Source organism: Amborella trichopoda, chromosome 10, assembly GCF_054954075.1.
Source record: "Amborella trichopoda isolate Santa Cruz 75 chromosome 10, AtrichopodaSantaCruz75HAP2 v2.0, whole genome shotgun sequence".
NCBI classification, from domain to species: Eukaryota; Viridiplantae; Streptophyta; class Magnoliopsida; order Amborellales; family Amborellaceae; genus Amborella; species Amborella trichopoda.
In genome coordinates, this window is record NC_142345.1 from 19,610,587 (window position 1) to 19,635,397 (window position 24,811).

Below are 24,811 nucleotides of genomic sequence, written 5' to 3' on the forward strand. Positions count from 1 at the left end.
GACTTTGGGAGTATGCAGTAGTATGGGGGAATCTTTAGAAACTGATATTGTTTATAAACAATGAGTAGTCTTTCTTGAAGAATGTGACTTACCTATAGACTGCTGTTAGACATTCAAGATTTTGATGTTATTTTCAGCATGAACTTGTTGTCCACACATTATGCTACTGTAAATTGCTACGACAAAACTGTAACCTTTAGATGCCCAAATCAGCTTGACTTGAACTTTGTGGACATTAAGGATGGATCCCCTCTACACCTTATTTCAGGCCTTCGGGCTTCTCTCTTGTGACCAAAAGATGTGTTAGCTATTTGGCCTATGTAGTAGAGAATCGGGATGTCTTGACCAAGTTAGAATACATACTAGTGGTGAGGGAATATCTTGAAGTTTTTCCTGAGGAGTTGACCTCTTTGCCTCTAGTCAGGCAGGTAGACTTTGAGATAGGTGTGGTTCTAGACACCGTTCCCATCTCTAAAGCCCCTTATAGGATGGCCCCAAATGAATTAAACGAACTAAAAGAATAATTGAAAGAGTTGTTGGAAAAGGGGTTCATTCGACCCAGTGTGTCACCTTGGGGTGCACCAGTCCTATTTGTGAAAAAGAAAGATGGGTCTTTAAGGCATTGTATAGACTATAGACAGCTGAACCAGGTCACTGTAAAGAATAAATAACCCTTAGCTAAAATTGATGACCTTTTTGACTAACTTCAAGGGGTTTAATTGTTTTCTAAGATTCACCTTCGGTCAGGCTATCATCAACTACGAGTCAAGGAAGAAAATGTCCCTAAAACCTCATTCAGGAACTGATATGGACACTATGAATTCTTGGTATTGCCTTTCGGGTCGACCACTTCTCTGGCTGTCTTTATGGATTTGATTAATAGAATTTTTAGACCCTTTCTGAATGATTTTGTGGTGGTCTTTATAGATGACATTCTGGAATTTTCAAGGAACACTTAAGAATGGTCCTCCAGACTCTAAAAACAGAGAAGTTATATGCTAAATTTAGGAAAAGTGAATTTTGGCTTTCGAGCATGGCCTTCTTTGGGCACGTTGTATCTAAGGACGGGGTCGCAGTTGACCCTTGTAAAATTGAAGTTGTACTTCAGTGGGGAAGACCGACAAATGTGACTGAGGTTCGAAGTTTTCTGGGACTGGCGAGATATTATCGGCGCTTCGTAGAAGGGTTCTCAAAGGCAACGCTCCCCTTGACTCGCCTAACCTAGAAAGAAGTCAAGTTTGAGTGGACAGATGATTGTGAAATAAGTTTTCAAGAACTGAAAAAGAGACTGACCACGGCCTCGCATCTGGCATTACCCAAAGGGAACGAGGATTTTGTTGTTTATACTGATGCATCTCATAAAGGGTTTGGATATGTGCTGATGCAAGATGGACAGTCATAACGTATGCCTCCAGACAGTTAAAGTTGTACGAGCATAATTACGCAACTTATGACTTGGAACTTGCAGGTGTGGTGTTTGCCAAAAAATTCTAGAGACATACCTTTATGGGGCCTAGTTTAAGATATCTATAGATCATAAGAGCCTCAAGTATCTATTTTCTCAGAAGAGTTAAACATGAGGCAAAGAAGATGGATGGACCTACTGAATGATTATGATTGTACCATCAATTACCAACGGGGTAAGACCAATGTAGTAGCAGATTCTTTGATCCAAAAGCCCGTAGTATCAATGACACATCTGATGGTTCGAGAGATGAAACTATTAGGAGATGCAGTGGAGTGGCACCCACCCAACCTCCACGGCAGCCCCCTTCTTCTACCTCATAGGACAATTCTGTCCCTCATCCCGTCTCTTAAACAGACATTGACGCTATGGTCACCCATAGCTTAAAGAAAAGAGAAATCCTGCGGATATAGGGTGCGATGCCTTATAAAAGGCCATACCCCTCGTATATTGATCAGGTCTCGTTTCCCTCAGATTATAAGAAAGGGAAAGTTTCCTTTATTCAATGACACCACATCCCAAAACCAGCATATTGCTCACTTCTAGGCAGCATGTCAAGAAATAGCAGCTGATGGGAGACTTCTTCTTCGATAGTCCATTGAGACCTTCGATGGCCCAACATTTTCATGGTATGCCCGACTTCCTCCAAACTCAGTGCATACATGGGAGGAGATGGAGAAACTGTTCTATCAACGCTTCTATGAGGTCGAGAGAGAGGTTCAAACCATTTAACTTCTCACCTTGACTCAAGACCCCGATAGGCCTGTGGATTAGTTCATATCAAGATGGAGAAATTTGGCTTCCTGCCATCCTAATCATATGCCTGAGAAGGAAGCAGTCCAAACTTGTGTGCGGAACATGCGATCCGAGATCGGTCTACATGTCGAGGCCTCTAATCCGACCTCCATGTCAGAGTTGATCTCTAAATCAATTTGCATAGAAAGTTTATCACACTACCATGGTGGGACACGACAACCATCTACAACCTCAGTAAACAACCAGGGCAATGGTAGCGCTCGGAATAACACACGGGCAGCCATTAGAAAGGGGTAATTAGTCCAGCAGTCGTGGTCACTGATTCAAAGAAGGCTCCCTCCCAATCTTTGGACCTCTCTAAAGGGGTAAGAACGACAAAGGTAACACCCCAGGCTGGCAAGCAACAACAGTCGTACAATTGGGTACCCCCACCAGCCAACCTTGAACGGGGTGATTATTTCACCAGGCATATGAACAAGGTCTATCCCTTCGATAAGGAATCGGTCCCTACGCTGTTTTGGTTATTATTGGAACATAATATGATCCATCTTCCAGAAGCCAAGTCCCTCGAGTAACCTGGCATTGACATTGGTGAATTATTGTGCCTATAAATGGAAGATCAATCATCCTACAGATGACTACTACACGCTGAAGGATATTATTGAGGCCCTGATTCAGAAGGGTAAGATAAATCTTGAAGACTTAAAGAAGGCCTTTGGGGCAGCCGAGGCCTCCCATGCTGTAACCATCCAAGAGAAAGATGAAATGCCAGGTATCCTTTATGCGTTCTTCATTATAATGCTTCAGGAAGGCATAATCACACTGAAGCATCCAAGGCAACCCCGTTGCCTTGCTAAGGGGACTGAAGATCGTTGGTGCTGGTATCATCAGATAAGAGGCCATTACTTGCCAGAATGCACAAGTTTCCTTAATACAGTAGCAAAGAAAATGCGGGAGTGCCAAGAGTTTTACAATCTCCTCGTAAGTGATCCCCAAGTCATTCCTCTATCGGGGCAAGAAGATCTCACAAAGCAAGACCTTCCTATCAATGACTCGGAGTTCGTCGAATCGTCCCAGCCATGGATAGTCTATCATGGCCAAAGCAGACTCAAGTCCTTAAGGCGAGAAGCAGTTCTCAAAGCTAGAGTTGTTCTCAAGCCCAGTGAGACGAATCAAACAACACCTCAGAAAACTAAAAAGAGATGGGCACAAAGGGCTACTCACCGAAGAAACAAGACCGCTCAACCCACAATCAAGAAGGAATTTCTCAAGCCCCTTCCTCCACTGCCAACTTTACTGGACTTCATCCTAGGTATGATCTTTCTTCCTTCTTCATCCTGTCAAGAAGATATTCCTGTCAAGGCTCTAAGCGGAGAACTTGCAGAATTCAACATGAGTGAGACGCAACGTAAACGATTGAGAAAGACCCTGGCACAGGCAGTAGGATTCCTAACAGTTGTTGATGCCTTAGTAGCTAAAGCTAAAGTAGAGCCGCATTCTTCAAAGAAGCGCAAGAAGTCGAAGCCAAAGACACCCCAATGGCCCCCTGAGCCCAACTTTGAGCAGAGACTGAGAGAATCAAATGGGCAAAGCTCTTATTCTCAGTGAGCTTGCCACATGGAGAAAATTTTAGGAGCAAGACCCACCACGGGGCAGATAAATCTCAGATCAAGGAGGACACTGAAGCCTCCATTGCAGAAGTCGGGCACCTTAACATTCCCCAGTCCGCCACTGCCCCCTAATCCTAAGGGTAGTCTGCCTATCGTATAGCTCCTTGGGCTCCTTTCTAATCCTAATACTTCAAACGATCCACCTATTCTCCAATTCTTGGGGACCCCTTTGATCCCATACACTCTGTCTCTTTCAAAACCTCAAACTTCCATCACGAAAACCAAGCTTGCTGTGCAATCAAGTCAGCCACCAGGCCAAAATAAACCTTTTATACTCAAACCTGATCCCCAACGCAACATACCACCCAAATCAGTGGCAGAACCAGAAGCATAAGGCCTTGATCAAGAAAAGGTGACTATATGATGTGATAGGGCATCTATCGAAACTTCCAACTCTTCTCAGTATCTACGACGCCCTCATGATCTCGAAAGATTACCAGATGGCTTTGGTTCAAGCTCTCTCTAACCCAGAAGTCTACGAAACCGAAGTAGAACCTATTGAGGTCAGTTATCGTGGCCTTCTTCTTGATGCAAGAATCTATCTTCTCACGACGGCGCAAGATCGACTCTTCCAAGAGGACTAGCCTGCTACTCTCTTCCTCATGATTTAGCACCCCCAACTGCCAGCTCCCCAACTCATTTAGAGTTTCATTAAAATGGGAAAGCAGTTCTGGTGCACTCCCAGCTACAGTGGTCGCAGTAAATTCCTTCAGCCTTGCCAAAGCTTAGCCTAGCTTGTTGAAAGACAACTCCCTTAAGCCTTGAAGGCTTGCTCGAAGCATGCCTGCAATCATGTTAGAAACCCAGCTAAAAATGGGCCAAGATGGCACGTCTGAGATTACTACTGCAGAAGAAGCCTCAACATGCCCAGGTTCTTCAAGGTCAGGCTCCCTGCAAACCTATTCCCCTTGCTCTTCATCTGCCACTTCGGCATTAGCAAGTTCAAGAACTGCCTCTTCCCCAGCCAATACAGCCCTAGCCATGACTTTTTCCATTTGGCTTGCACCTTCAACAGCCAGAACCTCGGCCACGAAGAGCTCAACCCAATCATCTTCACAACCTGTGTCCACAGAGGCAGCAACCCCTTGGTGCCTAGGCTCATCATCAACTACGAGCTCTTCTTCTTGAGTCATAGTCCCTGCCTCGGTCAAGGCACTGAGCTCCTGATGCACGGAGACCACATCAACATCAAAATCCCTTCCTGGAGCAGTTTTTCGGGACCTAACCCATCCGAGCTGTCTCCGACTCAAGGACTGCCCCTGTCTTTACCGCCACAAGATCTAGAGTCACCTCCCGATCAGAAGAAATGACAATGGACTCAGAGCGGCCGAAGTCGTCTTCCTCAGTCTCGAAAGAAAAAGAAGACAATTTTAGGGAAGCAGAAGGTGGTTTCGAGAGCACAAAGGGTGATACTAGGGGAGTTCCTAAAAGATCAAAAGAGGAAGAGCTACTTCCTGGTTCTGACATCATAGGAAGGTTGGCACTCTTGCACCTCTTAGTACGCCGACTAACTAAAGACGGTTCACAAGTATCAGTAGCGGTTGAGCGCTTTCTTTTCTTCCCCCTGCAAGAGTAGGAGTGGCCGCTTCAGATCCAGCTCCTTGAGAAGGCTTTCCAGTTAAATTACTGTGGGGACCACTTTCAATTAGGGAGTTCAAGTCCTATGGGGGACACTTTTCATAATTAGGGACTTACTGCCCCTCATCCCACTCGAAGATGGAACTAAGATTATCAAAGAGACTCCCAGTCCTCATCTTCATTGCAATAAATTTTAATGAGGCCTCATCAGCTGCTATCTTGCGTGAAAGCCCTAAAGCTCGCCAGTAAGAGGGTTAATCTAATACAAATACCGCCTCAGAAGTAGGAGCATCCACCAGTCTCTTTTACCTGGTATCCTGACACCAATTACCATTCGCCCCTTTCCAAGGGTGATCTTTATCCCAATATCTCTTGATGGTGATTCTCCACCAGTTCACATAGGCCTTGGTCGTTCGGACCCTCCTGCCAAAGTGAGGTAATACATATTTGCTGGTTTCTGTCATCTCTAGACACATAGACCAAGCGGTCTGTATATGCTCTAGCATCCAGCACTCACGAAAAGTTCCAAACTCTTCTGTTTTCCCCTTGTTCACCTTACTCCAGTGCTTTTCGAAAAACACCAAGAAGAGGCTTGATCAAGCCCGTGCTGACAGGTGAAGCAGTGAGGGATATACCCCTCTAACCTAGCATTGTACGGAGTTCGATAAGGTAGAACTCCCCCTGCTCAGAATGAACATGAGCTCCTTAATGGTTGTTTGAGCGCCGTCTAGCTCCTTCCCTAACTCATTAATGAAAGCACGATCAGTGAAGCTCCCACCAGGGAACGGGACCCACCTTATGTTCAAAGAGTCATTCCCAAATAGACCCCGAGCCTCCCCTGGGGTATGAAAGATAGCCCTCTGGTTGGTAATCCTCATCAAGAATGGCCACATTTTATCTCATACGAACTGATGCTTGACATAGGTGTCCCGAAAATAGGCCCTTAGCCACCCATACATCGGGAATGGAGTTTTAAAATCCCCGCAAAATGCCTCTCCTCCTACGATGCCATTCCCTCCTTCTTTGCCCTTGTATCCACAGGAGATGGCCGCTAAGCCATGGTAAATGTTACACAAGACTGGCTGAGCAAGGGCATACTCATGCCTTCGGCCCATGTCGCATGCCACATACAGTACGCCTGAACAAAGGTCGTCCCCCCATCCTGGGAGTATGAATTTTCACAAAAATAAGGCCAAATACACGGCCAAGAAGACACGGTCATCGTTGGTCTCAAGTTGATATGAAGGAGGCGTTTCCTTTGCAACTGCCTTCCCTTTCCCTTTCGGAGTGCCCTGACCACCTTCGGGATAATCCCCACAAAATAATTTCACCCATTCTTTGAAGGTGACCCTGCCATTGCTAGATTGGGCAGTGATCCACTGGTAGGCCTCGAAGATTTTTTGAAGACAGACAGGCGGCTCTTCATCTCCCAAGTTAACACCACAGAAGATGACCGAGTTCGAGGGCACGAACTCATCATACATAGCCCCAATCATCGGGAGACCTCCAATAAAATGAAGATCTAGTAAAGAGATTCCTGCTTCTCCATGTCCAAGAAGCCAAGTATTACTAACATGGCTCCACGTCTACAGTAACACCTTTACTATGTTGGAGCAACAGTCATAGTAGCTGCCCGAACACTGGACCAATACTAATAGTGAAGCACGTTCAAGAGTACTTCTGTACGACCCCAATACCTTGGTAGTCTAAGAAGAGTATCCCTTGGACTGACCACATTAGTAGTCCCTTTGTTCTGTACCATCCGTTACCCTAAGGTAGGTAAGTTCTCCTTGGAAGCTATGTTCCTAGGCATGCAATGAAGAATTGCCACCCCTTCTTTAGTATTGAAGTTGTCGTCATTGTCCTCACATACTTCGAAACAAATAGGGTCAGAAATGACAGTGACACTGAGGGGCCACTCTGGTTCACATACTGGACGGGTCAGCCAAACGGGCTCACCCCTTGATAAAACCTCTCTTGTAAAATCACAGGCGTCGATTTTTCCCTCCCTTGGAAGCCTCTTCACATCAAGAATTTGGTAAGAAGAACCAACCATTATAAAGGGCTTAGTGGTTTACGTTCAAAAGTTGTTAAGGCACTAGATCAGTGCCAACTGATTTTCCCAACACTTAATGCCGGTTATGTTTCCCAATACTTAGTGCCGACTGTGTCTGCTAACCCTTAGCGCTGACTGCGGCTGCTAATGCTCAGCACCAGTTGCGTGCCAACGACTAGCGTCGGTTGAGATTATCAATGCACAATGCAGGTTGTCCTTCAAAGGCCTTCGCCGGCTGTGATCAAATCTCTCACATGTGCCACGAATCCTAGTTGTGACACCTTGAACTCAGCTGTGCCGACTGACAACTGTCGCCATGTCCTTCAGCGTTGTCTTACACACGAGCGAATGCCAACCGTCACCATGTCGCGGTTTTCCACATGACACAGGAACGAGGTAACCGTACACCTTCCCTACGACGGTTCACCTCCCGCAACCGTACACCTTCCTTGCGACGGTCTGCCTTCAGCAAACATTCACTTTCTTGGTCCTTTCAGTTTCTGCCATAACTCCCCTTCCGTTCTCAAAAAGCCTCTACAACACCGCCAATAATGTTGGGAAGTCACCAAAACTCCCCTTAAAACTCCCAAGACTTGCAAAAAGGCCTACCACTACACTTTCGGCTTCTTCCACCTTCAAAATACCCACGCCAGAGTGCTTCTGTTTCCCAGAAAGCCCCCTGTGCTAACCGAAAAACTCCTGCAAATCCTCGGCGGAGTCTTCCTAGCCAGAAAACCTTTCCTGCAAAAGCCTTTGCTTACTGAAACCTTCCTGGAAAGGTTTCTTGAATCTCCCTTGCCGGAATCTCCCTTGTCACTTTTCGAAAATTCAATCGATCACCCTCTCCTCACTGTTAAAGAAAATTTTTGTTTAAGTTTTTACATTCGCTGAGAAGTGAGGGAAAACGGGGTCTTACCCCCCTTATGTAGCCTGCACTGCCCTCAAACACCCCTCACAAACTGGGAATCCCAGTCGCATCCAAGGAAAGCCGAACGACAATGAAACGGGTCAAGCTCGGATCATGACTCAAGTATTAATCCATGCCCAGCATCAGTTGGCTTGGCACTGGGTGAATTCTAAAAGACCCTAGTTCCGGTTGACTTGGCGCTGGGTTAATTTCCAACTACCTTAGTGTTGGTTTACTTAGCGCCAATTGTGTTCAAATGATGTCACCGCTCATTCACAGCGTCAGCTGAGTTTTAGCAACCCAGCACCAATTGTGTTTTTTAACTCAATGCCTGTTGAACACTCACAAGAAATAATTGTTGCAACACCTGGCGCTGGCGGTATTTCAAACCGTTTATTGTCACCTATTTCCAGCTGAAGCCTTGTGCGCCCTGCCATCCCCGTTGGAGTTATACCCAGGCCGTTGCACCCAAGCCGTGACCTAAGTCACGAGCACGCCATTATCCCTCATCCCTTAGTAGGAGTCACACCCATACTGCAGCCCATCATCCTCAGTGGAGTTAGGGTTATTCTTACCTCTTCAATTCCCAGTGGGTCTATTTCTCACACGCTATCTTATCCCCAGGGAGTCGGGCTAACTGTCATAAGCCAATTCCCCATAGAGTCTCATCTTTCACCCCACAATCCAGTTGTATGACCTTAAACCATAGTGTACGTCTTGGCCGCATGACATTAATCAGTTTTTCACAGGTCCTGAAGGCATGACCTTAAACATGCCTTCACAAAAAAATGATGAAATAACGAGCATGGTGTATACCTTAATAAGGGAACGCCATGAGTAAAAATGATAGATGGGCATGGTCACAAAACCATGAGCAAAAGAGTTCCGTGAATAAAAAACTAAGCACCATTAAAACTTGAAAGAGCATCGTGAGTAAAAATGGAAGAATAAGGGTGGACATGGTTGAAAGGTCATGTGTAAAAGAGCCCCAACTAAGAAAGAAGTTGGTGAAAACTGTCTCTATAGCTTCGCTTCCCAAGTTCAACCGAAAATCCATAAAAGGACGCTTGAACTAATAAATAGGTTGATGCATAACACGTCTCAACAAGCCTCTTCAGCCCTCACTCAAAGAAAAATCCCTGGTAACACAATGCCAGGAATCCAAAAATACGAGCTTCAAGGAAAATATTTTGATAGCCTGAGTCCAGTTGTAAAAGGACTCAAAAAACAAAAGACTCGCCAAGATGGCAAGACAAGTCTCATCAGGAAGAACATTATTTCCACGAGGTCACAAACACACTCTAGAAACAAACACTACAAAGGCATGAAATTGATAAATACAGGGTGAAACCTGCCAAAGACTTCAGCACGCCTAGCTGGCAAGCCCAGACCTTTGGGATCGACTAATAAAACTGCCCCCGACTAGACTCGGTAGATGAGACCTATAGTGGTACTTTGAGCGTCAAAAGAAAACCTGGTGTAGCAGTAAACCACGCTGACCAAAAGCAGACAAATGAACCCAGACCAAATGGGAACAATACCCTTCGACATGGCACTCAATTGCCAGACGGGCTTGATTTTGACTGGCGAGGTTTATATAAATCCTCAGCTTCAGAATCACAAACAGTCCGCAAAAGGGTGAGGTCTTCAACAAGATCCCTCAAAAAATTCTCTTCTCCCCTAAAGTCTCCATGGACGGACCTGCAAACAATGCATCGCTACATATGAGCATCCTCGTTACATCATTATCTCCTCCGCGTTCATGTGGTCCTGTGGCTAAAAAGAAAAAAAGTAAAAGCCAAAGGAATTTTTTCGAACAATTGTCCTTTTCGCTTCTATTGAAGCACAACATTCAGCAGGGCAAGTTGTTTGAACATATTTTTCAGCACCTTGGTCCCTAAAAGGAAGCAGCTCAATAAAGCCTACAAAATAGTGGAAATTCTAGAAAGTCTCAAAATGGCTCCAAAACTAGTCAAGATCTTTATAAGCACTCCAAAAGGCTACCTGCCAGATTTCATCATATTCTGACATGTTTAAAGTAGGGAATACAAAGAAACAATTTTTGGAAAATTTTCCTCTAGGACCCTGAAACGGACGGACCCAATAACTGGAACTACATTTTTGGTGCATCAAACAATTATGGGATCGTCATTGGATTCGGCATAATCGAAAACCCGTACGGGTCAAGTTTCAACTTAATTGGGTACACCAAGTAAAAGTTATGAGCAAAAGATTAAAAAGAGGTAGGCCACACACTATTCTCGTGTGGCTTCGCTACACTAAAACACCATTAAGGTGGTTGTTTGCACAGTCACGGACAGTGATTTTTTGGGCCCATATCTTCGAGCCGGACCGTGCTCAAATTTTGTGAGCGTGTTTGTCGCGTTGAGATGAGCCTTTCAATATGTGGTGCGCCTCGAGACGACGTCCGAGCAGGGAGAAAAACTAGAGAGAAGTTGCCGATCTGTGAAGAAGTTACAAAAAATTCAGCAGCGACACACCTCGCTCGATGGACCATATCACGACGCTTGCACAACGGATCGATGTAAAACCAATTCCATTGTGTTTATATGGTCCAGGGCTATCATTGGTCCAAACGCCGTACATGATGGATGGTCAGATTTCACGCACGAGGCCGATGAAGTGACTAAAATTCAAGCCATCAGATTTCAGATTCCAACCAAACGCAAAAGTTGCAAACTCTTCGTTCGAGCTCCAAATCGCATTCCGTTTGTTGCCACACGATCATGACAGCATGCTTAGTGCACTACAATGAAAAAATCATAGAAAAATATTAAGAAACGAGCACACTATCGATCCAAAGTTTCCAAGATTCAAGCTAATTTCAAGTCTCGCGATCGTGGCTCAAAAACGTGATCCATGGCTCGAAGTTGGTATCAAAATGATTGTCATGCCGAGTCCTACAAGAAAACAATAATTTTTCAATTAAACGGGCATCCGAATGACTACAGGTCAGCCACAAAAAATCACGTAAGTTCTCGGGCAGCAGCCGAGGCTGTTTTGAAATTCCTCTCTCTCCTTCTCTCCTATTGCAGTCGGTAGAGCCTAACGCAATCTAGATTTCTCTCTCTCCTTCTCTTCTATTGCAGTTGACAAATCATTGCATTGGCTCGATATTTCTCTGTCTCTCTGTACTGTAATAGTTGATAAAACCTAGCGTTGACTCTATCTCTTTCTCTTGCTTCTCTTCTATCACAACCGGTGCAAGCCTAGCACCGGCTGGGTCTCTGCCTTTCTTCTCTTCTGGCACAGCCAGTGAAGCCTAGTGCCGACTGCATTTGCTTTCTTCTGTTGTGGCACAGTCGGTGAAATCTAGCGTTGACTGCTTTTTCTTTCTTCTCTTCTGGCACAGTTGGTGAAGCCTAGCGTGGACTTCGTTTTCTCTCTTTTATTCTGGTACGGTCGGTGAAGCCTAGTTCCGACTACATCTTCTCTCTCTTCTCATTTGTATAACACAATCGGTAAAGCCTAACGTTGACTATGTTTTCTCTCTCTTCCTTCTAACACAGTTGGCAAAGCCAAGCGTTGACTGCGTCTTCCTTCCCCCTCTCTCTTTTATTCTCTCACGTTTCATACCCTTCTCTTCCTTTCTTCTCCCTCCTTTCTTCTGTTCCCTTCTTATCTTATTTCATTTCCTATTCTTTCCTCATAATCATCATTTTGTTATTCTTTCATTCGACTACTAGGGATTGAGGTTAGCCTCTCATGGTAGTCTTATCGTTTAGCCGTAATGTTGTTGTGCCAAGATTACCTGGCCCGCTTTATTGCCACGATAGACTAACCATCGTGCCTAGTTAGTCGGTATTGTTAAGGATGTCTAGTAGTAATCTTGTGAGCCAGTCTCAGTTACCGAGCCCATTTTATTACAACGTCAGGCTAATTATTCACCAGCTTAGTCACAGCTCTGATGCTCCCGTTTAGTCGAATTCTTCTCTCTCCCATCTTTCTTCTCTTATTTTTCTTTTTGAATGCATATGCTTATGTATGTTCACCAAAGAGGAAAAGGGTGAGGTTTGACCCACCTGTCTTATAACCATATGTGTGTGATTGCAGAAACCATAACAATACAAGCCAAGGGAAGCGATTTCGAACCAATTTTATTACTAGGGGGCTTTCTTCGTGATCTAAGATGGTGGTCATGCGAGCCCGCCCAAGTAAGTCTCGAACCCACCTTAAATTCGACTCTCACCGGTTGGTAACACCTGCCCTCGTTCTCGAACGAGGTTCATGAGAGGGCAATCTAAAAAAACGTCCCTGGTCTTCCCTCGAAACCAGAGACGCGTGCCGCCCGATTCCCAAACCGGTCATTCTTCTTTGGCTAGTTGTTTTCCTTTACTATTTTTTTTCACGCATCACATGGATGCTGAGTTTCTTAATCCATTTATCTGAATCGGGGATTTTCTGGTCCCCACATTCGTGAGAGTTCCCCAAGAACATGTTCCTCGAACTTCGTTCGCAACCATCCTTTTGAGCAAAGACCTAGTGTTTACCTCCCAGGTCTTGACCTGGATTGTCGAGAGAAGGGACTTAAAGGTCCCTAAATTCCCATCTTCATGCCCTGGTGGAACTTCCACCAAGGCACTCTGCATTAGTAGCACATATGTTGGCACTCACATGTTGCACCCTCTCACCAGCAAGTCACTTGTCAGTCACATTGCTGAGGTAAATCGGAAGGCTGCTCAGTCTCTTTCTGCAAAAGGCCAGCAAGTTGTCGTTGTTTCTATGGGTCACGGTAAGGCTCCCCCCACATTCTTACACTATCACGAGTCTCTATTATTAGAGGCTCAACACATCGAGACAGAGACTTTGGGGCCTCCACCTCTAGCGCACGCTATAAGCCTCGTGGATCATCCACTAGAGCCACACCTCGAGGCAACCCTTATGTTACTTCGAGTCAACATCCAGGATCAGGCCTCCTATGGTCTGGTCTTGCACATGTTGTGCAATTGCATCCCATCACTTGAGGCAATGCCATCGCTGCGTCAACCCCGAGTACACAGAAGACGACTCCCTCGTCCTCCTACTCAGCACACACTAGCGCACCCTGTAAGGGGCAGACTTCCACCGGTTCTCTTACAAACACCTCGTGTTCCTTGGCCCCTTAAGGCCAGACCACTTGCTCGAGCCCAGGCTGACCCCCAAGTCACCTGTGATCCTTCTTTGAGGGATGTACACGCGTCGTCGTCACAGATAACCCCACGCTCTCGACTCAGGCATCATCACGAGTCAACCCTTCTCATGCCTGCCCCTCCTCCTTTGGGCAAGCACCTTCTGCCTCGGTACTCGAAGACCTTCCTCAAGAGTACCTTCTTGAACCGGCCGTGTCATCTTGGTCATGCCACTGGAGTGCATAAGAGAGTTCGAGGCAAATACTTGATGAGGAATCAAGTCCTTCATCTTCCTCGACCCAGGATGACCCCAATTCCTGGCCCACACCCGTTGCTTCACCTAACGGAAAGAGCTATTTCTTACGCAAGAAGGGCCGACCAGCCGCAGTCTCGATCGCAGTTCTAACATGAGGTCCATCAAAACCTCAGAGCTGAATGCGATAGAGGTCTATAAATTTTGACTAGGAAAGCAACCAAGATGATTGGGGCAACCAGCTTTCACTTGAACCCCTTCCACCCTCTTTAGATGATAAGACCTGAAGAATAATTCCATGAATTCTGCACTGTGCTTAGTGTTGTAGAAGATAACCCAACCACTCAGTAGTCATGGTTCTAAGACCATCGAGAACCGGTCCTCACGTGATTGACGTACAAGACTCGAGTCCAGTCGGGGTATGCTAACCCCTTGCTAACCGATCTGCCACGTGTGACCCCTCAAGGTCGGAAGCCCTCAACTGCAGTTAACGTTGACCTCGCTAGAGAAACAGTTAGCATGATGGTTGTAAATAAGCCTGATGACTCTTAGGAAGAGCGCATGAATAAGTTCGAAGACATGGTGCGTAAAATGATGGAGAAGAGTGATCACTTAGATGCCGCAAGACAATCAGCTAACCATGAGGTCAATTCCCATCATTCAGATGATGCACCTTTAAGGCAACCTCTCCCTCTGCTTCACAAGACAATTCTATCCCTCACCCCGGCTCACAGGCAGACATCGATGCTATGGTGACCCATAGCCTCAAGAACAAAAAAATCTCAGGAATACAGAGTGCAACGCCTTATCAAAAGCCGTACCCTTCATACATTGACCACGTGTCATTTCCCTCGGATTACAAGAAAGAGAAGTTTCCCTTATTCAATGGAACCACATCCTCAAACTAGCATATTGCCCACTTCCAAGCAACATGTCGATAGACAGCAGCTGATGGTAGACTCCTTCTCCATCAGTTTGTTGAAACCCTTGATGGCCCGGCATTCCTGTGGTACGCTCGGCTTCCCCCAAACTCAGTACATACTTATAAGGAAATGGAGAAACTATTCCACCAATGTTTATATGAGGTCGAGAGCGAGGTTCAAACCATCGAGCTTCTCACCTTGACCTAAGATCCTGATGAGCCTGTGGAGCAATTCATATCAAGGTGGAGAGACTTGGCTTCTCGCCATCCCAATCCCATGCCTGAGAAGGAAGCGGTTCAAACCTGTGTTCGAAACATGAGACCTGACATTCCTCTCAATGTTGAGGAATCTGATCCGACCTCCATGTTAAAGCTAATCTCCAAGTCGGTCCACATAGAAAGTCTATCATGCCACCACGGTGGGTCCCGACAACAGTCTGCGAGCTCAGGAAACAATCAGGGCAATGGTAGCTTTAAGACTGATACCCAAGGCAACCAATCAAAATGATTGATCAACGCGGTCGTCACTGTAAGCGATCCAAAGAAAGCTTCCACCCAAACTTTGGACCTCTTCAAAGGGGTAAACACAGCAAAGACAACGCCTCAGGCAGGTAAGCAACAACAGTCGTACAACCGAGTACCCCCACCTGCGAACCTTAATCGAGATGATTATTGGACCAGGCATAGGAACATGGTCTACCCCTTTGAAAAGGAAGGGTCCCTGCACTACTCCGATTATTAGTGGAACAAGACATGATCGAGCTCCCAGAGACCAAGTTCCCTGATCAAGTTGAACTCGATTCCTAGGCGAATTACTGTGCTTACCATCAAAGGATCAACCATCCCACAAAGGACTGCTACACTCTAAAAGACATTATCGAGGCCCTAATTCAAAAGGGTCAGATAAAACTTAAAGAACTGAAGGAGGCATTCAGGGCAGTAGCGGCCTCCCATGCAGTGACAGTCTAACAGGAAGATGAAGCACGTGATCTCCTTCACGCCCTGTTAATTATGATGCTTCAAGAAGGTCTCATTACACAAAAACCGGCTCAACAGCCTCGACGCGTTACTCTGGGAACTAAAAACCATTGGTGCCCGTACCCTCAAATATGGGGCAACGACCAGAAAGAGCTCCCCAAACCACTGCTTCACCGATACGTGAGGACCTCCTGACACAAGTCATGAGTAATGATGATTCAAATCCTGTTGAACCCTCGACCTCCTAGTCATGGATAGTTCATCACGGGTGAAGCAGACTCATGTCCTTAAAGTGAGAAACAGTTCACCAACCTAAGGCTACTCATAAGCTCAGTGACATGAATCAAGTACTTTCAATAAAAACCAAGAGAAGGTGGGCCCCAAGGGCTGCTCGTTGGAGAAACAAGACGGCTCAACCACCTGTTGAGCAGGAATTTCTCAAGCCACTTCCCCCACTGCCAACGTTACTAGACTTTACCCCTGACGCGATCATGCTTCCTTCCTCATCCCATCAAGAAGATGTCCTCGCACCATCCTCTCCCCAGAGCACGTCCAGTGAGGGTGACAACGTTAAAAGCACTCCCCAACGGTTTGAGAAGAGGAAAGACCTAAAAGACTCCCTGCACACGTCCAATTATAGTGATGACGCAAAAGCTACCCAGATTGGTCCTATGAGGGGAACGACCTTAAAAGTCCCTCACTTACTGATTCTTCTCCTCCTCCTCCTTCTTCTTCTTCTCATCCTTCCTCTTCTATGTCTCCAGTAAGTACAGCCTTGAAATGTCCAAACTTCGAGGTTCTTGACAGAGAACTTGAAGGAACCAATATAAGCAGGACGCAACGAAGGCAGTTGAAAAAGACTTTGGCCCAGGTAGCTGGATTCTTAACAATTGCTGATGCTCTTGCAGTTAGAGCCAAGGCAGAGCCATATTCTTCAAAGAAGCACAAGATGTCAATACCAAAGAAATCCCAGTGGCCCCCTAAAACTAACCTTGAGTAGAGACTGAGAGAATCAAGAAGCAAGAACTTCTATTCTCAGGAGGCTTGCCACATTGTACAAGTCTATGAAGTATCATCTAGCAAGGGACTAACACTGTAGACACCCGTGAAAAGACCGTGTGATTATACGGGGGCATTTCTCGTACCACAATCGCTAAATGTCAATTTCCATGTAACCTTCAAATTAAACTCTCATAACTTGAGATGACGTCCATATTCGAAGCCGATCCTTTTGTGCCTCAGTTCAAGAAAGATGCAGAAATCATGACCTATTCTAGAGCCCTATTAGAAGCGAAGATGTCAAGATCATGGGTCTCTACAATTGAGATTACTGAGAAGACCTCTAGAGCCAATGATGAGGAGTTGTAGGAGGCCCCAGAAGAATGGGAAGAAAGCGGACAAGCCATAGCTGACAAGCACGAGGAGATAAATCTAAGAGATGGAGCCGACCTCAGACCCACTTTCATCTCTACAAATATGTCGTCAGAAGAGAAGGAGAACTTTACTGCCTTCTTGCAAGAAAACCGAGACGTCTTCGCCTGACATTACCATGAAATGCCTGGTTTAGACCCTCAAGTCACCGTTCACCGTCTTGGCATTGATCCAACTGTCAAACCTGTCAAGTAGAAATCAAGGAGGTTTAGGCCTGACCTCGAAATGCAGATAGATGCTAAGGTGACCAAACGAGACAAGCAGGCTTCATTTGTGAAGTCAAATACCCAAAGTGGCTAGCAAATGTTGCTCCAAATCAGGGTTTGCATCAACTTCCGTGACTTGAATAGCACATGTCCCAAGGATGACTTCCCATTGCCATTCATCGAGATGCTCATTGATTCTATGGCTCACTGCTAAATCTTTTCCTTCATGGATGGATACTCCGGGTATAATCAGATGCGGATGGCGCCTGAAGATGAGGAAGCCATCACGTTCTTAACTCCAAAAGGGGTCTTCTTCTCCACAATGATGCCTTTTCGATTGAAGAATGCTGGTGCCACATATCAGAGAGCAATGATGACCATCTTCAAAGACATGATGCACAAAGAGGTGGAATGTTATGTAGATGACTTGGTGGTAAACTCTGAAGTGAAAGACGCTCACATGAGGGACCTTGAAATGGTGTTTGAGCGATTATGCCTTCATCAGCTCAGAATGAATCCGTTAAAGTGCGCTTTTGGCATGCGTTCAAGAAAGTTCTTAGGGTTCATTGTTAGACACCGAGGATTGGAAGTTGAGCCGGTCAAGATCAAGGAGATTTAGGAAATGCCGTCACTAACTACATTGAGAGAGCAACGATCCCTACAAGGACAACTGGCTTATATCCGTGGGTTTGTCTGAAACCTCTCAGGCCACTGTAAACCCTTTACACACCTGTTAGAGAAGGACACCCCATTCATCTAAGATGAAGCATGTCAGGTAGCCCTTGATGACATCAAGCATTATTTACTCAATCCTCCAGTGCTGTCAACACCAGTGTTAGGAAAACCCCTCATCCTGTACGTGACTGCCCTCAACGAATTGCTCGGGGCATTGTTGGCACAAAACAATGACGAAGGGAAAGAAACCGCATTGTACTACCTCAACCGTAGGATGCAAGGGGCCGAGAAGAATTATCCCCCTATAGAAAAGATGTGCTTAGCCCTAATCTTGGCGGTACAAAATCTCCGCCTCTACTTGCTCGGTCATGAAGTTTCAACTTATATTGATGGCAGTCGCGTAAAGTTTCTCACGACACCCCCATGTCTGTCAGGACGCCTTGCTAAGCGGGCATTATTGCTGATGGAATTTGACATCACATATGTCCCACAAAAAGCATTAAGGGCCAAGCCTTGGCTAATTTTATCGTGGCACACCCCATACCGACGAAATCTCCTTTATCAAGTAACCTACCCGATGAAGAAGTATTATGTGCAGAAATATCTTATGCATGGGAGATGTATTTCGATGGAGCCTTCCAATCTGATCGAGGAGGCATCAGAGTGGTATTCCTGGCTCCGAAAGGAGGAGTATTGCCACTCTCTTTCTCTCTCACTGAGGCTATTTCTCATAACAAGGCAGAATATCGGGCCTTTATAGTTGGATTGGAGATAGCCTTCGATCTAGGCTTAGAGTAGCTCAAGATATATGGTGATTCTGAGTTGGACATTTGCTAGCTTAAAGGGATCTATGATGTAAGAAATCGCACTCTCAAGCCCTGTCACGATACTGCAAAATCATATATGGCCCAGCTTGAGGACCTTGAGACACATCCCCAGGAGGCTAAACTCGTAGGCCGATGCACTCGCAAAGCTTAAAGCTACAATTCAATTATCCTCATCCCGGCCTACGCCTATCTAAGTGGCAGAGTGAGACATATTGAACTAAGAACTGAGGTAGACGTGGATGGAGAGAGAAATATCTTCCCTGAGTGCCCTTCTTATTCATTCGGAGCACTTTTATCAGCTAAAGAAGTTATCAAGACTGAACACAAAATTGCACGAGGTTAATGAGCTAAGGTTCAAAACCAAGAACCAGAGTTCTTCAACCCAATATGCACATAGGTCGAGCAGGTAGAATATTGAAGAGAGCCCATCACTAATTTTCTAAGACATGGTAGACTCTTGAAGGATCATGCTAAGTGCAAAAGCGTAGATCGAATGTCTACCAAGTATACCCTTCTTGAAGGAGATTCTCTCTTTAGACAATCATTTGACGGTATTCTTCTTAGATGTGTGGACACGCAAGAAGCAAATAAGATCCTGGAAGAAGTACACTCAAGCATATGTGGATTACATTAGTCTGGTCCCATGCTCTATGAACGGATACAAAGATTGGGGTGCTATTGGCCCTCGACGATTGCTAACTTCTTAAACTATGCTAAGAAGTTCCAGGTGTGCCAAATACATTCAAGCCTTGTTCATCAGCCTCTAGAGCCCTTACACCCTATTGTGGCATCATGACCCTTCTCACAATGGGGTATAGACATTGTAGGACCTACTAACCCTCCTTCAATAATGGGTCATACCTTTATTCTAGCTGCAACAGATTACTTCTCCAAGTGGGCTGAAGCGGTCCCCCTTAAGCAAGCCCCTGGGATCACAGTGGTGAATTTCGTTCGACATCATATCATATATTAGTTTGGTGGGTCTGACCAGATTATATTTGACAATGACCCTCAATTCAGAAATCATCACATCAATCGCTTGGTTAACCAGTTCAGTTTCGAGTGGAAGTAGTCGACTATGTACCACCCTCAAGCCAACAAATTAGCCGAAGCTTTCAATAAGACCCTCTGCAAAGAAAAACATCAAGATTCAAAGTTTTCAAGATTTTGTGAATTTCACAAAACATCAACTATTGTTCCAAAGTTTTTCAAGATTCAAGCAAATTTCAAGTCTCATGATCAGTACTTAAAAACACGATTCATGGCTCTAAGTTGGTATCAAATCAATTGTCATGCCGAGCCCTACAAGAAAACAATTATCTTTCAATCAAATGGGCATCAGAGCAACCTTGGATCAGTCATAAAAGATCACGCAAGTTCTCGGGCAGTAGCAAGGACTGTTATGAAATTTCAAACATTGTTAGGCAGGGGCAAATAGTCATTTTGCCCATTTTTAGATTTTATTCTAATTCAATTAAATTGTGATTATCTTCAATTTTAGGTAGTTTTTAGGTATCCACCCATATTTGAGCCCAATTCTATATAAACCTGCAATCCCTAATTGTAAAAAGGAACTAAAAACCTTGGGTTCATTCTTCAATCATTCAATACAGTTTTCAATTCTTTTTTAAGCTCATGGGTGTGTTTTGGAGAGAGAGAGAGAGAGGAGAGAGAAGAAAAGGGTCGATACCCCTCGATAAGGTAACTTTCCCTCTCCTCCTCTTTTTCCTCTCATCTCTATCTCTATTTCTCTCTCCTCTTTTCTCATCTCAATCTCTCTTTCTTGCTCCACTTTTCTCATCTCTATCTCTTTCTCTCTCTCTTTTTGTCTCTCATCTCTCCCTTTCTCTTTCTTTCTTTCATCTTTATCTCTTTCTCTCTTCGTCCTTTTGTCTATCATGTCTCTCTTTCTCTCTCTTCCTCCTTTGGTCTATCAGTCTGAGTTATTGAGCCCGTTTTACTACCACGCTGGGGCAATTACCTACTAGTTTAATCACTCTCAACGCCTGGTCAAATTCTTCTCATCCCAATCTTTTTTCTCTCACTCTTCTCTTCCTCTTCTTTTTTTTTAATGTGCACGCCCGTGTATGTTGCCCAAAAGGAAGGTAGGGTCCCTAACCCACTTGTCTTGTAACATTTGCCATGTGTGTGATTGTAAAAACAGGAGAATACAGGCCAAGGGAGGTGATTCCAAACCACTTTTATAACAAGTGGCTTTCTTTGTGATCTAAGAGGGCATCCACGAGAGCCAGCCCGAGTAAGTTGCAAACCCACCTTAATTTCCTTTCTCATCGGTTGGTCTACCTATCCTTGTTTTTTTGCAAGGTCCCAAGAGAGCTATCTCAAAGTCCCAAGTTCCCTTGAAACCTGAGACATGTGTGGCTTGATCATCCGAATCCGGAGAGCTAGATCGAGGCATCTAACCAACTTTGGTGCTCCACTAGGGATTTACTACCCCTTAGTCGGATTGTGCTTCTTTAGCTAAGTTTCTCCTTTTATTTTCTATGTCGGCACTTATGGCTTTCGGGTTCTATATCCCATTCATCTGGATTGAGGATTTTCTTATCCTCACATTCGCAAGTGTCCTCAAGGAACAAGTTCCCAACCTTCCTTTTGAGTAAAGACCCCAGGTCTAGCTCCCAGGTCTTAACTTGGATTGGTGTGAGGAGGGACTTAATGGTCCCTAACTCCCTGTCTCTTAGCTCTAGTGAAACTTTCGTCAAGGCCCCTTGCATTGGTAACACATCTGTTGTCGCACACAGTACGCACCCTACCACCGGCAAGTCACTTGTCGGTCTAATTGCCAAGGTACACTGGAAGGCTGCCCAATCCTTTTCGGCAAATGGCAAACACGTTGACATTGCTTCCATGGGCCACCGCAAGCTACCCCCCACATTCTTGCATCAGCACGAGTCTCTATCCCTAGAGGCTACCCTTGGGCCTCCACCTCTCATGCACACCATAAGGCTTATACACATCCACTCGAGCCACACCTCAGGGAAACCCTTATGTTACTTCGCGTCAGCGTCCAGGATCAGACCTCCTAAGGCCAGGTCTTGCACACGTTGTTCGTATTCATCCCACCGCTCGGAGCAACATCATCATTGTACCAACTCGAGTACAAGGAAGACGATCGCCTCCTCCTCCTACCCAGCACACACTAGCACACCCCTTAAGGGGCAGGCTCCCACCTGTTCTCTTATAGACACCTGCTCCTAGTTCTTGGTCTCCTAAGGCCAAACCACTTGCTTGGACCCGGGTTGACCCCTAAGTCACCGGTGATGATCCTTCTTCAAGATTTATGTGTGAGGTCCATCAAAACCTCAAAGCTAAACGAGATAGAGGTTTGTGAATTCTGACCAAGAAAGTGACCAAGGCTGTCGAGGCAACCAGCTTTGATGACCCTCTTCGCCTGAACCCCTTATACCCTCTTCAGATGATGAAAGCTAAAGAAGAAGTACATGAGCCCTGCACTGTGGTTAGTGTTATAGAAAATGACCTAGCCACTCAGCAGCCATGGTCCCAAGATCGTCAAGAACCGGTCTCATGCGATGGACATGTAAGAATCGAGTTCAGGCGGGGCATGCTGACCGATCTGCCACGTGCGAGCTATCAGGTTCACAAGCCCTCAACTGCAACTAAGGCTGACCTCCCTAGAGAAACAGTCAACGTAATGGTTATAAATGAACCTGACTTGCAAGAAGATTGCTTGAACAAGTTTGAAGATATGGTGCCCGTAATGATAGAGAAGCTAGATTGTATAGACGTCGCACGACAATCAGCTAACCATGAGGTCAATTCCCATCACTCAGATGATGAGCCTTCAACGCAGCCCCTTCCCTTTGCCTCACAGGGCAATGCTTTCCCTCAACCCATCTCACAGGCAGACATCTAAGTTATGGTTACCCATAGCTTAAAGAACAGACAAATTCCGAGGAAACAGGGTGCAACGCCTTATCAAAGGCCGTACCCATCAGATATTGACCAGGTACCGTTTCCCTCAGACTGCAAGAAAGGGAAGTTTCCCTTATTCAATGGAACCACGTCCCTGAACCAGCATATCGCCCACTTCCAAGAAATGTGTCAAGAAACAACGGCTGATGGGAGACTCCTTCTCGGTCATTTTTTTTAAACCCTTGACGACCTAGCTTTTCAGTGGCATGCTCGACTTCCCCCAAACTCAGGGCATACTTGGGAGGAAATGGAGAAACTCTTTCACCAGTTCTACAAGGTCGACATAGCGCTTCAAACCATCGAGCTTCTCACCTTGACCCTAGACCCCGATGAGCCCGTGGACCAGTTCATATCAAGATGGAGAAATTTGGGTGCTCGCGATCCTAATTCTATGCTTAAGAAGGAAGCAGTTCAAACTTGTGTGCAAAACCTCCAACCTGAAATTGCTTTACATGTTGAAGCTTCCAATCTTACTTCTATGTCAGAGATGATCTCCAAATCGATCCGCATAGAAAGCCTATCACGCCACCATGGCAAGTCACGACAACCAATTGCAAGCTCAGGAAATAACCGGGACAACCAACAAAACGGAGTGATTAGTGCTGTTGTCATGGTCACTGATCCAAAGAAGGCTCCCTCCAAAACTTTGGACCTCTCCGTAGGCATGAGCACAACAAAGACAATGCCTTAGGCAGGCAAGCAACAACATTTGTACAACTGAGTACCCTCATCTGCGAATCTTAATTGGGATGACTATTCGACCAGGCATAGGAATAAAGTCTACCCATTTGAAAAGGAATGGGTCCCTGCACTATTCCGATTATTATTAGAACAGAACATGATCGAGCTTCCAGAGGCCAAGTTCCCTGATCAAGTTGCTCTCGATACTCAGGAAAATTATTGTGCTTACCATTGAAGGGTCAGCCACCCCACAGATGACAGCTTCACATTGAAAGACATTATTGAGGCTCTGGTTCAGATCAAGCTTGAAGAACTAAAAGGGCATTCGGGGCAGCAGAAGCCTCCAATGCAGTAACGGTCCAAGAGGAAGATGAAGCCCCTGGTCTCGTTCACACCATTTTCGTTATAATGCTTTAAGAAGGTCTTATCAAACCGAAACTGGCAAGTCAGGCCCGACGCCTTGCCCAGGGAACTGAGGACCGTTGGTGCCCATACCATCAGATATGGGGGCATTACTTGTGCTAATGTACCAGTTTCCATCATATAATCACAAAGTAAATACAGGAATGTCAAGTGTCTTATAATGTTCCAGTAAGTGATCCCCAAGTCACTACTCCACCGGTACAGCAGGACTTCCCAACTCAAGACCTAGGTAAAGACGGCTCAGATCTTGCTGAACCCGCAACTTCCCAGCCATGGATAGTCCACCATGGGGGAAGCAGACTCAAGTCCTTAAGGCGACTGTTCGACAAGCTAGGGTTGTTCATACGCCTAGTGAGACGAATCAAGCACCACCTCAGAAACCAGAAGGAGAGGTGCACCAAGGGCTGCCCGCTAGAGAAAGAAGACGACTCAACTGCTAGTTGAGCAGGAATTTCTTAGGCCTCTTCCCCCACTACCAACTTTACTAGACTTTATCCCTGGGACGATCCTCCTTCCTTCCCCATCCCATCAAGAGGACGTCCCAAAGTCATCTTCTCCTTATATCACGTCCAATGAGGATGAAGACATTAAAAGCACTCCCCAACGATCTAAGCAGGGGAAAGACTTGAAAGATTGCCTGCACATGTCCAACCTTGGTGATGACGTAAAAAGCGGCCCAAATCAGTCTAATGAGGGGAACGACCTTAAAAGCCCCCACCTTCTGACCCTTCTCCTTCTTCTTCTTCTGCTTGTCATTCTTCTTCCCCAATGTCTCCTGCAGGTACAACCATGAAATGTCCAGACTTCGAGGCTCTCGACAGAGAATTTGAAGGAATCAACATAAGTAGGACACAACGGAAGTGGATGAAAAGACCCTGGCTCAAGCAGCTGGATTCTTAA